We start from the raw sequence: 12,718 nt of genomic DNA on the forward strand, positions 1-12,718 counted from the left end.
AGCAAAGCTTGGCTGAGGCATTTAGTGCCATGGTCTGGTTGATTGGCTAGGGCTGGGTGCTAGGTTGGACTGGCTGATCTTGGAGGTCTCTTCCACCCTGGTTGATTCTATGATTCTATGATTCACCCTGGGTGATCCTGCTCTGGCAATGGGATTGGATGTCATGATCTTTTGAGGTCACTTCCATTCCCTAACATTCTGGGAAACTGTGAAACAATAATGGGAGTGCTTAGTGGTAATGTTGGTGTGCATCATCAACTGACTTTGATTATCATCGTTCATATGACTTTATGCTGCATCCATTTAATACATTTTCTTTTGGTCTGGTTGAGGTTTTAAAATCCCTTTATTTAAGGAAGTTCAAATGTGGTTTGCAAATGTGTGCCACTGGTGAGCTACTCTACGGTAGTTAAATATGAATGACTAAACCAAATGACTTGAGAAATAATCCTTTTGTAATTCTTCAATCCCTTCCAATAAGCAAAGCACTTAATTTCCTTCCTCTCTCTAACCTCATTGCCAATGGAAATCCACATTAAAGGAGGCATAAGAAGAACATTGACCTTTTCTCTTCAGGTAATGCCATCTACATTCTGACCACTTTGTCAATATATTGTAAGATAATTGGACTCTGCAAGGATCAGGATGCACTTTGCTGCAGGTGAAATCCTTAACTAAGGCTTATTAAATTGTAACACTTCAAGTTCTTGATACGTCTGAGCTGGAATGAAGCCCTTAGACCACGGAGCATAGCTCTAAAGAGAAGGACCTTGGAGTTCAGGTTGATAAGATGTTTTCGGTAGGCAGCAGTGTGCCCTGGTGGCTAAGAATGTGTCCTTAAATATCTGATCCTTTCTAGCAACAGTCTTCTCACCTAGCATAGCCTTTTCCAACTGAAGGTCCAGCAATATCTGCAGTATTGAGACTGCACTCAGGAAACAAAACCTTAAAACATCAAGAAGTGATTGTGCTGATGTGGCATATGAACCATAGAGTGATAGAATCATAGAATCAACTAGGTTGGAAGAGACCTCCAAGATCAGCCAGGCCAACCTAGCACCCTGCCCTAGCCAATCAATCAGACCATGGCACTAAGTGCCTCAGCCAGGCTTTTCTTCAACACCTCCAGGGATGGTGACTCCACCACCTCCCTGGGCAGCCCATTCCAATGCCAATCACTCTCTCTGACAACAACTTCCTCCTAACCTCCAGCCTAGACCTCCACTAGCACAACTTGAGACTGTGTCCCCTTCTTCTGTTGCTGCTTGCATGGCAGAGGGGACCAACCCCCACCTGGCTACAGCCTCCCTTCAGGTTGTTGTACACAGCAATGAGGTCACCCCTGAGCCTCCTCTTCTGCAGGCTGCACACCCCCATCTGCCTCAGCCTCTCCTCACAGGCCTGTGCTCCAGACCTCTCACCAGCTTTGTCACCCTTCTCTGGACATGTTCCAGCACCTCAACATCTCTCTCGAATTGAAGAGCTCAGACTGGACACAGCACTCAAGGTGTAGCCTGACCAGTGGTGAGTACAGGGGAAGAGTAACCTCCCTTGTCCTCCTGCCCACACTCTTCCTGATCCAGGCCAGGATGCCATTGGCTCTCTTGGCCACCTGGGCACACTGCTGGCTTATCTTCAGATACTATCTACCAGTATCTGCAGGTGCCTTTCTGCTTGGTTTCCCTTCAACCACTGTCCCCAGCCTGTAGTGCTGCTTGAGGTTGTTGTGGCCAAAGTGTAGAACCCTGCACTTGGCCTCGTTAAATCTCATCCCATTGGCGTCTGCCCACCCACCCACCCTGTCCAGGTTCTTCTGAAGGGCTCTCCTACCCTCCAACAGATTGATGTCTGCTCCTAGTTTATTGTCATCTGTAAACTTACTGATGCTAGACTCAATCCCCTCATCCAGATCATCAGTGAAGATACTGAACAGGAAAAAAAGAAAGTTTGAGTTGACTCTCTTCAGAGGTCCCTTCCAATCACTACCATGACATGATCCTATGCCATATATTTGAACCATCTGTCAAAAGCAAAAACCCAACCAAAAAAAAGGGCCATGTAATGCTGACTGTAGAGGAATGGAGGCTTTAATTAGCTGTTCTTTAAAGTTGTATCTTATTTCCTGCAGAATAAGTTCTAATCCTTAAACTGTTTTGACACTTTTTTTTTTTTTTTCATGATGGAAACTGAGTACTTTTTTCTGGCAGGGTAATCCTGATTTCTCCTTAAATTATCATTTATATTTGCTCACTGTTACTTTTGTTGAATTTAATTAGAGTGTTACCAGGATTGGCTAAAGGCTGTTTTGGGGAGGGAATTTGTAAGACACGTTGTAGCATACTGAAGGAATTATAACCTTGGGCTTTTTTAAATTAAATGAAAGTGAAGGGTAAAAATTAAAAGTCTGTTACAGAAGTAATAATCTTATTTCATGCACCAAAGTTCATAAACTGAAATGTTATGCAAGTCTTGTTGAAAGTTCTAGCAGAGCAGCGGAGTCTTATTGCTTCTACTGCATTGCTCTGTCCTTCAGCTGTTCCACCAACATAACTCAGCCTTCTGTGTCTGCAAAGAGGTTGGAAAGGGAAAGATGCTAAACAAAGCAAACATGCAAGGGTAAAATTTCTTTCTGTTTGAACACAATTGGTAAAGAACTGTGGGAATACAATGTGAGAAGGAATAATAACAAGCAGAATGAGTGTTTTGACCTTAGTTCCCACAGCTTTAAGATGCCTCATGTGGGGGAGAAAAGAGATAGTGGACTCCTGGTTAATGAGGAAAATAAGCCATGATGTATGTAAAAGACTGGGTTGTTCTTGCCTAGGTTATGAAAATGTGTAGGTGTGTGCTCTATGCTCAAGACTATATAAATCATAGAATCATAGAATCAATCAGGTTGGAAGAGACCTCAAAGTTCATCCAGTCCAAACTAGCACCCAGCCCTATCCAGTCAATTAGACCATGACACTAAGTGCCTCAGCCAGTCTTTTCTTCAACACCTCCAGGGATGGCAACTTCACCACCTCCCTGGGCAGCCCATTCCAATGCCAATCACTCTCTCTGTGAAGTCAGAATGAACAATAAAGGTCTCTGGTGGGATTCCCATTGTATTGTGTGGCGTCATAGAATCATAGAATCAACCAGGTTGGAAGAGATCTCCAAGATCATCCAGGCCAACCTAGCACCCAGCCCTAGCCATACAACCAGACCATGGCACTAAGTGCCTCAGCCAGGCTTTGCTTCAACACCGCCGGGGACAGTGACTCCACCACCTCCCTGGGCAGCCCATTCCAATGGCAAATCACTCTCTCTGTGAAGAACTTCCTTCTAACATCCAGCCTATGCTTTCCTCAGCACAACTTGAGACTGTGTCCCCTTGTTCTGTTGCTGGTTGCCTGGGAGAAGAGGCCAACCTCCATCTGGCTACAGCCTCCCTTCAGGTAGTTGTAGACAGCAACGAGGTCCCCCCTGAGCCTCCTCTTCTCCAGGCTGCACACCCCCAACTCCCTCAGTCTCTCCTCACAGGGTTTGTGTTCCAGGCCCCAAGGAACCTTTCAAATTCACACTTGGCTGAGCTATTATATAGTAAAGAAAGATTATATATATATATGTGCTCATTCCAATGGCAAATCACTCTCTCTATGAAGAACTTTCTCCTACTCTCAAGCTTATACCTCCCTTGGCACCACTTGAGATTGTGTCCCCTCATCCACTGTTGAGGAGAGGATACAGCCTGTTTTCAGTGTCAGTAAAATGTGCTAATCAAATGTCATCCCAAAAAGAGCATTTGCAAAATTCCAACTGGATAGCTACAAAACTTGCTAATATTTTACAGAAATTGGATGGCTGACCTGAAACTCATCTCCCACATGAGAGTAGGAAACTAGAAGCATTTTTTTTTCTTTTATTTCACTCTCTCTTAAAAGTTGCTACCTAGCAAGTTGCATTAACTACATAGAATCAGGTTATCACAGTATCACAGTATCACACAGTATCATCAGGGTTGGAAGAGACCTCACAGATCATCAAGTCCAACCCTTTACCACAGAGCTCAAGGCCAGACCATGGCACCAAGTGCCACGTCCAATCCTGCCTTGAACAGCTCCAGGGACGGCGACTCCACCACCTCCCCGGGCAGCCCATTCCAGTGTCCAATGACTCTCTCAGTGAAGAACTTTCTCCTCACCTCCAGCCTAAATCTCCCCTGGCACAGCCTGAGGCTGTGTCCTCTTGTTCTGGTGCTGGCCACCTGAGAGAAGAGAGCAACCTCCTCCTGGCCACAACCACCCCTCAGGTAGTTGTAGACAGCAATAAGGTCACCCCTGAGCCTCCTCTTCTCCAGGCTAACCAATCCCAGCTCCCTCAGCCTCTCCTCGTAGAGCTGTGCTCAAGGCCTCTCACCAGCCTCGTCGCCCTTCTCTGGACATGCTCAAGCATCTCAATGTCCCTCCTAAACTGGGGGGCCCAGAACTGAACACAGTACTCAAGGTGTGGTCTAACCAGTGCAGAGTACAGGGGCAGAATGACCTCTCTGCTCCTCCTGACCACACCATTCCTGATGCAGGCCAGGATGCCACTGGCTCTCTTGGCCACCTGGGCACACTGCTGGCTCATGTTCAGGCGGGTAGCAATCAGCACCCCCAGATCCCTCTCTGTCTGGCTGCTCTCCAGCCACTCTGACCCCAGCCTGTATCTGTGCATGGGGTTGTTATACTTCATGTAACAGTATTTTAACTATGCAAACCCAGGAACCTTCTGGATTTTTAATGGCATGTGATTCAAAAGCCTATCGTAACTGATTTTCCCCCAAATAGTCTTTATTTAACTTATATTCATGATTTATTTAATAAAAATAAGGTTTTAATTAATAGAAGCTAACTGGTATGTAACTAAGCATGAAGTAAAAACAAACCAGACACTGAGTCATTTAAGTAACAAGAAACATTTAAGTAAAAACAAACTAGACACTGAGTCATTTAAGTAATAATGGGATGAGATTTAACAAGGCCAAGTGCAGGCTTCTACACTTTGGCCACAACAACCCCAAGCACTGCTAAATGCTAGGGACAGAGTGGCTGGAGAGCAGCCAGGCAGAAAGGAACCTGCAGGTACTGGTAGATAGTAGCTGAAGATGAGGCAGCAGTGTGCCCAGGTGGCCCAAAGAGCCAGTGGCATCCTGGCCTGGATCAGGAACACTGTGGGCAGGAGGACAAGGGAGGTTACTCTTCCCCTGTACTCAGCACTGGTCAGGCCACACCTTGAGTGCTGTGTCCAGTTCTGGGCCCCTCAATTCAAGAGAGATGCTGAGATACTGGAAGGTGTCCAGAGAAGGGCAATGAAGCTGGTGAGGGGCCTTGAGCACAGCCCTGTGAGGAGAGGCTGAGGGAGCTGGGGGTGTGCAGCCTGGAGAAGAGGAGGCTCAGGGCTGACCTCATTGCTGTCTACAACTCCCTGAAGAGAGGCTGTAGCCAGATGGAGGTTGGTCTCTTCTGCCAGGCAACAAGCAACAGAACAAGGGGACACAGTCTCAAGTTGTGGCAGGGGAGGTCTAGACTGGATGTTAGGAAGAAGTTGTTGGCAGAGAGAGTGATTGGCATTGGAATGGGCTGCCCAGGGAGGTGGTGGAGTCACTGTCCCTGGAGGTGTTGAAGAAAAGCCTGGCTGAGGCACTTAGTGCCATGGTCTGGTTGATTGGCTAGGGCTGGGTGCTAGGTTGGCCTGGCTGATCTTGGAGGTCTCTTCCAAAGTGGTTGATTCTATGATTCTATGATTCTAAGTCTACTTATCTGTAAAACTCTGCTTTGCTATAAATCTCTAATGATAAAATATATTGTGTATAAAATACTGGAGAACTTAAATTGAGAGATAGCTAAACTATCTTTCAATACTATAGATCTTTCTATATATATTCCTAGACATGTTGAAGCAAAGCCTGGATGAGGCACTTAGTGCCATGATCTAGCTGATTGGCTAGGGTTCGACTGGATAATTTTGGTTGGATAGGTTGGACTGGGTGATCCTGGAGGTCTCATCCAACCTGATTGATTCTATGATTCTATTAGCCTCTAAATTAGTGGACAACACATAAACACTGCAAGGTAAAGACTGATTCTTAGAGGTATATTTTTATCTGTGGGACAGATTCATGGATTCACAGAATGGTTTGGGCTGGAAAGGACCTTAAAGATCACACAGTTCAAACCAGCCCTGCAATGGACCAGGACACCTTTCACTAGAACAGGTTGATCAAATCCTCATCTAAACTGGCCTCGAACACTTTCAGAGAGAGAACATCCATGACCTCCTTGGATGACTTGTTCCAGTGCCTCACCACCCTCACTGAAAAGAATTTCTTCCTAATCTCCAGCCTAAATCTTCCCTCTTCTAGCTCAAAGCCTTTGCTCCTCATCCTGTTGTTTCAATCCTTTGTACAAAGTCCCACCTCAGATGAGTCTTTGCTTTGTTCTGTACACTATCACTTATACTAAGCCTTCCCTTCCTGAGCCAGGACACTAACAAACTTCCAAGCACCATCATAAATCTTTTTACTAGGTCTATCACTGTAAGAACAGCCAAAAGCCCAGTTTAGCAAAACTCTGAATCTGTGTGAAGGATGATTTTTATATGGGTCATAAAAATCTGTTACTCTCTGTTGTTCTGCAGTTTTATTAGGCAAAATATTTTAACCCACATAGGATGTTGTTGAAAATGTCCATAATTCTGTTTCTGCAAATGAGTTTACAGACAAAAAGGTGTAACACAGACCTAGGAAAGCTGACAGCCTACACCTGAACTCATGATGGTGTTTGTGGTTCTTTAGCGTATCTTGAGCCCTCTTCAGCACTTGGCAGATATGGAAGTGGGCAAATGGGAAGTACAGACAAGGCATTAACTTATCCACAGTATCTACATCACCTGAAAGAACTACCTGTGTCAAGTGAAAATCAGCATTTGCTTCTTTGGGAATGAATTAATCTTGCATACTGTGTTCAGTTTTGGGCTCCCTAGTTTCAGAGGGACAGGGATCTGCTGGAGAGGGTCCAGCAGAGGGCTACGAGGATGATGAGGGGACTGGAGGGCATGGCTGATGAGGAGAGGCTGAGGGACCTGAGGCTTTCTAGTCTGGAGAAAAGAAGTCTATTGGGGATTTGATAAATGTTTATAAGTATCTGAAGGCTGACCAGGATGGGGGGGACAGGCTCTGCTCACTGCTCACTGGGATAGGACAAAGAGCAATGGGTGTAAGTTGCAGCACAGGAGGTTCCACCTCAACACAAGGGGGAACTTCTTTCCTGTAAGGGTCCCAGAGCACTGGAACAGGCTCCCCAGAGAGGTTGTGGAATCTCCTTCTCTGGAGACTTTCAAGGCCTGCCTGGATGTGTTCCTCTGTGATCTGTGCTAGATTGTGTGGTCCCGCCCTGGCAGGGGAGTTGGACTGGATGATCTCCTTGGGTCCCTTCCAAGTCCTAACATCCTCTGATCCTGTGTGCTAGTTTGAAGCAGGGTAGAATGTTTTGGTGAGAAAAAGTAGATAATTAGCTGTGAAAAGGAAAGCAATGGTGATGTCAACTTCCCTCACAGTCTCACTGAGATGTATGGGAACAAGAAGGGAAAACACTAGATAACACTTTTCGCTATTTTGTCTTCTCTCTGCTTCTGGCTTCGGACTGAGCTGCATCTCCCTAACCTCACTGCCACTAACCTTTGCTTCTTAACCTCTTGACTGAACCTCTTTTCTTCCTTGGGACTGGGGTAAGGTTGAGAGGGGCAGGGGGAAGGTGCAGGGGTGGTTGAGAGCCCCTCCTGGGGACTCAGGTTTCTGGGAGGGCTGCTGTGTTTCTGTATTACTTTTACCTTGTCTATTTCTGTCTATAACTGTATATACTGTAAATATATGCTTGTATATTGTGCTAGCTGTAAATAAATAGCTTCATTCATATTCCCAGAGCCCAACTGAGTTAGCTGGGTATTTCTAAAAGTGTGGGGGGGCGGGGAACAGCCAAACCATCACGTCCTGTGATCCTGTGAAATCATAAAACATTGAGGGGAAATAAATGTCAGTTCTTATTAGTATCAATAAGAATGTTAATTAATGGAAAATATTGTAAAGATTTCTGGGAAGGCTTTAAATGGGATGAGCTTCCTGTCACTTTTAAACACAATGAATATAACATTGGTACAACAGAGTGGGTATATAAGAGCAGTAAAAATGAAGTTCTGGATGATGTTTTTTTAATTTTCTCTTTCTTTATCACAGTAATATTTTTAATGTACCATGGGAAAGCTACAGGTGCTTGGTCTAGCACAAATTACCTCTCCAATATTTCACTGAAGCACAAGGCATCTGAAGTCACAACTGACTGGACATATGGATTGGAGCTTCATGAGGAGATGCTGAGGGAGCTGAGGGTGTGCAGCCTGGAGAAGAGGAGGCTCAGGGCAGAGCTCATTGCTGTCTACAACTACCTGAAGGGAGGCTGTAGACAGGTGGGGTTGGTCTCTTCTGCCAGGCAACCAGCAACAGAAGAAGGGGACACAGTCTCAAGCTGTGCCACAGGAGTTACATGCTGGATGTTAGGAGGAATCACAGAAAGAGTGATTGGCATTGGAATGGGCTGCCCAGAGAGGTGGTGGAGTCCCCATCCCTGGAGGTGTTGAAGCAAAGCCTGAATGAGGCACTTAGTGCCATGGTTTGGATGAATGGATAGGGCTGGGTGCTAGGTTGGACTGGCTGATTTTGGAGGTCTCTTCGAACTTGGTTGATTCTATGACTCTGTGAGGGTAGATTTACACTGGAGATTAGGAAGAAATTCTTGAGAGTGAAGGTCGTGAGGCACTAGAACAGGTATCACAATATCACAGTATCATCAGGGTTGGAAGAGACCTCATAGATCATCAAGTCCAACCCTTTACCACAGAGCTCAAGGCTAGACCATGGCACCAAGTGCCACGTCCAATCCTGCCTTGAAGTGCCCCAGGGACGGCGACTCCACCACCTCCCCGGGCAGCCCATTCCAGTGTCCAATGACTCTCTCAGTGAAGAACTTTCTCCTCACCTCCAGCCTAAATCTCCCCTGGTGCATCCTGGTTGCCCCCTCCCTTGAGGTGTTCAGAGCCAGGTTGGCTGAGGTCTTGAGCAACCTGGTCTAGTGAAAGGTGTCTCTAGTCTGGGTGATTTTCTTAAGTGTGGGGGAGCAAGTAACACCCAAACCATCACAGAAGGAATGAATGCTCAGTAGCAAACATACCCTGTGGGAAGAAATGCACACACTGAAAGTAGAAGGAGTACTGCAGAGCTAACACTGACAGTACTGTAATGCAGGTAATTCCAGAGGTCAGGTTGAATGACTTGCTTTGTCCTCTCTGTCATTCCAAAACATCATGAAGAAATTCAAAGCACAATCTGATGTGTGTCTTTTTTTTTTCTCTCCTACTGCCTTTAGCAGATGATATTTCATCGAGTGCTTGAGCAGCTGCCCACTTATCTAAAGCAAACTTTATTTCCATTACAGTTGCTCAAGTGACTTGTCAGCCCAGCATTTCTAATGCTGATTACAGAAGTCTTTTGTGCCTGAGTGTGGTGGTTTGAGGTTAACTGAAATATTTTACTGAGAGAAATTAAATCCTTAGCTGTGAGAAGAAGGAAAACAATATGTACCCTCTATCACCCACCCTTCTGCTGAGAAATGCAACTAGTCAAAATATAGATAAGGCACTCACTTCTTGCACACTGCTCAGCTCTCACTTCTGGCTGTGCCTTCTTCCTGGTGGTCTGGTCGCTGTGGCTGCCTCTGTCTTAACTCTCATCTGACCTAACCCTTTTTCCTCTAACCTCCTTTCATATTTTTTTTTTTTCTTTTTCACATCTCACCTCAGATCTTCAGATTTATCCTGTGAGATATAGGTGGGCTGAACTGGTTATTTCTGAAGGGAGAGAAACAGGGAGGGGGACAGGGGGATTGGGTCAGGAGCCCTCCTGGGGACTCTGATTGCTTTCTGGGAGGGGTATTGTGTTTCTGTATTGCTTTTCACTTGTATATAGCTGCACATATTTGTGTATATATGCTTGTATATTGGGTTAAGCTGTAAATATAGCTTCATTCTTTAACTTCCAGCCAGCTGAGCCCAGTCTGGGTGATTTTTTTTTAAGTGGAGGGGGGCAGCTAACTCTCAAACCATCACACTGAGACAGTTATATTATATTATATTATATTATATTATATTATATTATATTATATTATATTATAGAATCAACCAGGTTGGAAGAGATCTCCAAGATCATTCAGTCCAGCCCTAGCCAATCAGTTAGATCATGGCACCAAGTGCCTCATCCAGTTTTCTTCAACACCACTAGGGATATATATAGAAAGATCTATAGTATAGAAAGATAGTTTAGCTATCTCTCAATTTAAGTTTTCCTTTTTTTTTACACAATATATTTTATCATTAGAAATTTATAGTAAAGGAGAGTTTTACAGATAAATAGACTTAGAATCATAGAATCATAGAAACAATCAGACTGGAAGAGACTTCCAAGATCATCCTGTCCAACCTAGAACCCAGCCCTAGCCAATCAACTAGACCATGGCACTAAGTGCCTCAGCCAGGCTTTGCTTCAACACCTCCCTGAGCAGCCCATTCCAATGCCAATCACTCTCTCTGCAAGCAACTTCCTCCTAACATCCACCCTAGACCTCCCCTGGCACAACTTGAGATTGTGTCCCTTTGTTCTGTTGCTGCTTGCCTGGCAGAAGAGACCAACCCCACCTGGCTACAGCCTCCCTTCAGGTAATTGTAGACAGCAATGAGATCACCCCTGAGCTTCCCCCCTGAGTGATTGGCATTGGAATGGGCTGCCAAGTGAGGTGGTGGAGTGTCCATCCCTGGAGGTGTTGAAGAAAAGCCTGGCTGAGGCACTTAGTGCCATGGTCTAATTGATTGGACAGGACTGGGTGCTAGGTTGGACTGGATGATCTTGGAGGTGTCTTCCAACCTGGTTGATTCTATGATTCTAATAAGGCATATGCTACATTAATACAGATTCTTTTCACTCCTGAATTTAACTTTATATATTCTCTATTAGCAAGCATACATATAAGTCATTTGTGGTGTCACTTTTGCTTCTGAAGGTTAATACCGAGCATAAAAGGTAATGATTGTGTGTTGGTGTGGTAAGTTTGGAAGAATTGCTCACATTCTTGAGCCTCATTTGCTGTACACCAGCATTTACAGAGCTGTATGCATTTGCCTCTCCTCCTCACAGGAAAGTAATCTTCATTGATAGATCATCACTGCAATCTAGGATGAGGTTTTGATAGGGCCTCATATAAAAAAGGTGATAAATTTACCAAGGTTTCTCTTAATACAATATTTCTTCATAAATCTGGAGCTGGACCTCAGCAGAGGGGAAGGCAATGATCCTTCCAACCTTTTGTAAATGAGGTTTTGTGAAGCCTTTAATCCCAGCAAGCCATTTAGCATTTAAAACTTCCTTAAACGCCCCAAGGCATTAACCACACTTGGACAACACTTACCCAGCTACAGACTTTTCAGCTTTGCATTCCTGTGAGTCAGGTTTATTTTCTGAACAGTGACCTGAGTGGTGGTTGTGGTGGTTTGAATTTTATGAATTTTTAGAGGTTTCCCAGGGATTAGAACTTTGTGTAAACCATATTCAAATGCCAGGAACACTGCATTAGGAATCAGATGTTCCTGAGCTCTGTGTGATGACTTGTGAAGGGGCAAAAAGAGGATGAGAGGAGGATGTTGAGATGAGCTCTATGTCTTTCTCAAGACAGAGAGATTTATTTCATTCTTAGCATGTAATAGAAGGAAACTGCCACTCTCAGAGTCAGTCCATCTTCAGCTGCAGCTGAATTCTGTTACAGGTTTTATTATGTTGTACTATGGTGCAGCATGAGAGATGAGGAAAAAAAAAAAACAGAAGCATGCTCTAAGCTCTTTTTGTGCTAACAATGAGTCTCCATTAAAAGAAAAAAAAAAAGAAATATTGCATTATCTTCTCCAGTCCCACAATTTATTTCTCTTATCTACCTCATCCTTATATTGAAAAATCACAGAATCGTAGAATCAACAAGGTTGGAAGACATCTCCAAGGCCATCCAGTCCAACCTACAATCCAGCCCTAGCCAAACAACCAGACCATGGCACTAAGTGCCTCAGCCAGGCTTTTGTTCAACACCTCCAGCGACAGCAACTCCACCACCTCCCTGAGCAGCCCATTCCAATGCCAATCACTCTCTCTGCCAACAACTTCCTGCTAACATCCAGCCTAGACCTGTCCCAGCACAACTTGGGACTGTGTCTGCTTGTTCCATTGCTTGTTGCCTGGGAGAAGAGATCAACCCTCACCTGACTACAGCTTCATGAATTGAGGAGCCCAGAACTGGACACAGCACTCAAGGGGTGGCCTGACCAGTGCTGAGTACGGGGGCAGAAGAACCTCTCTTGTCCTACTGGCTCCACTGCTCCTGATCCAGGCCAGGATGCCATTGGCTCTTTGGACCACCTGGGCACACTGCTGCCTCACCTTCAGCTACTATCTACCAGTACCCCCAGCTCCCTCTCTGCCTGGCTGCTCTCAGCTACTCTGTCCCCAGCCTGTAGTACTGCTAGAGGCTGTTGTGGCCAAAGTGCAGAACCCTGCACTTGGCCTTGTTCAATCTCATCCCATTGGCCTCTGCCCACCCATCCAGCC

The sequence above is a fragment of the Pogoniulus pusillus genome, chromosome 8, assembly GCF_015220805.1.
Source record: "Pogoniulus pusillus isolate bPogPus1 chromosome 8, bPogPus1.pri, whole genome shotgun sequence".
Classification (NCBI taxonomy): Eukaryota; Metazoa; Chordata; class Aves; order Piciformes; family Lybiidae; genus Pogoniulus; species Pogoniulus pusillus.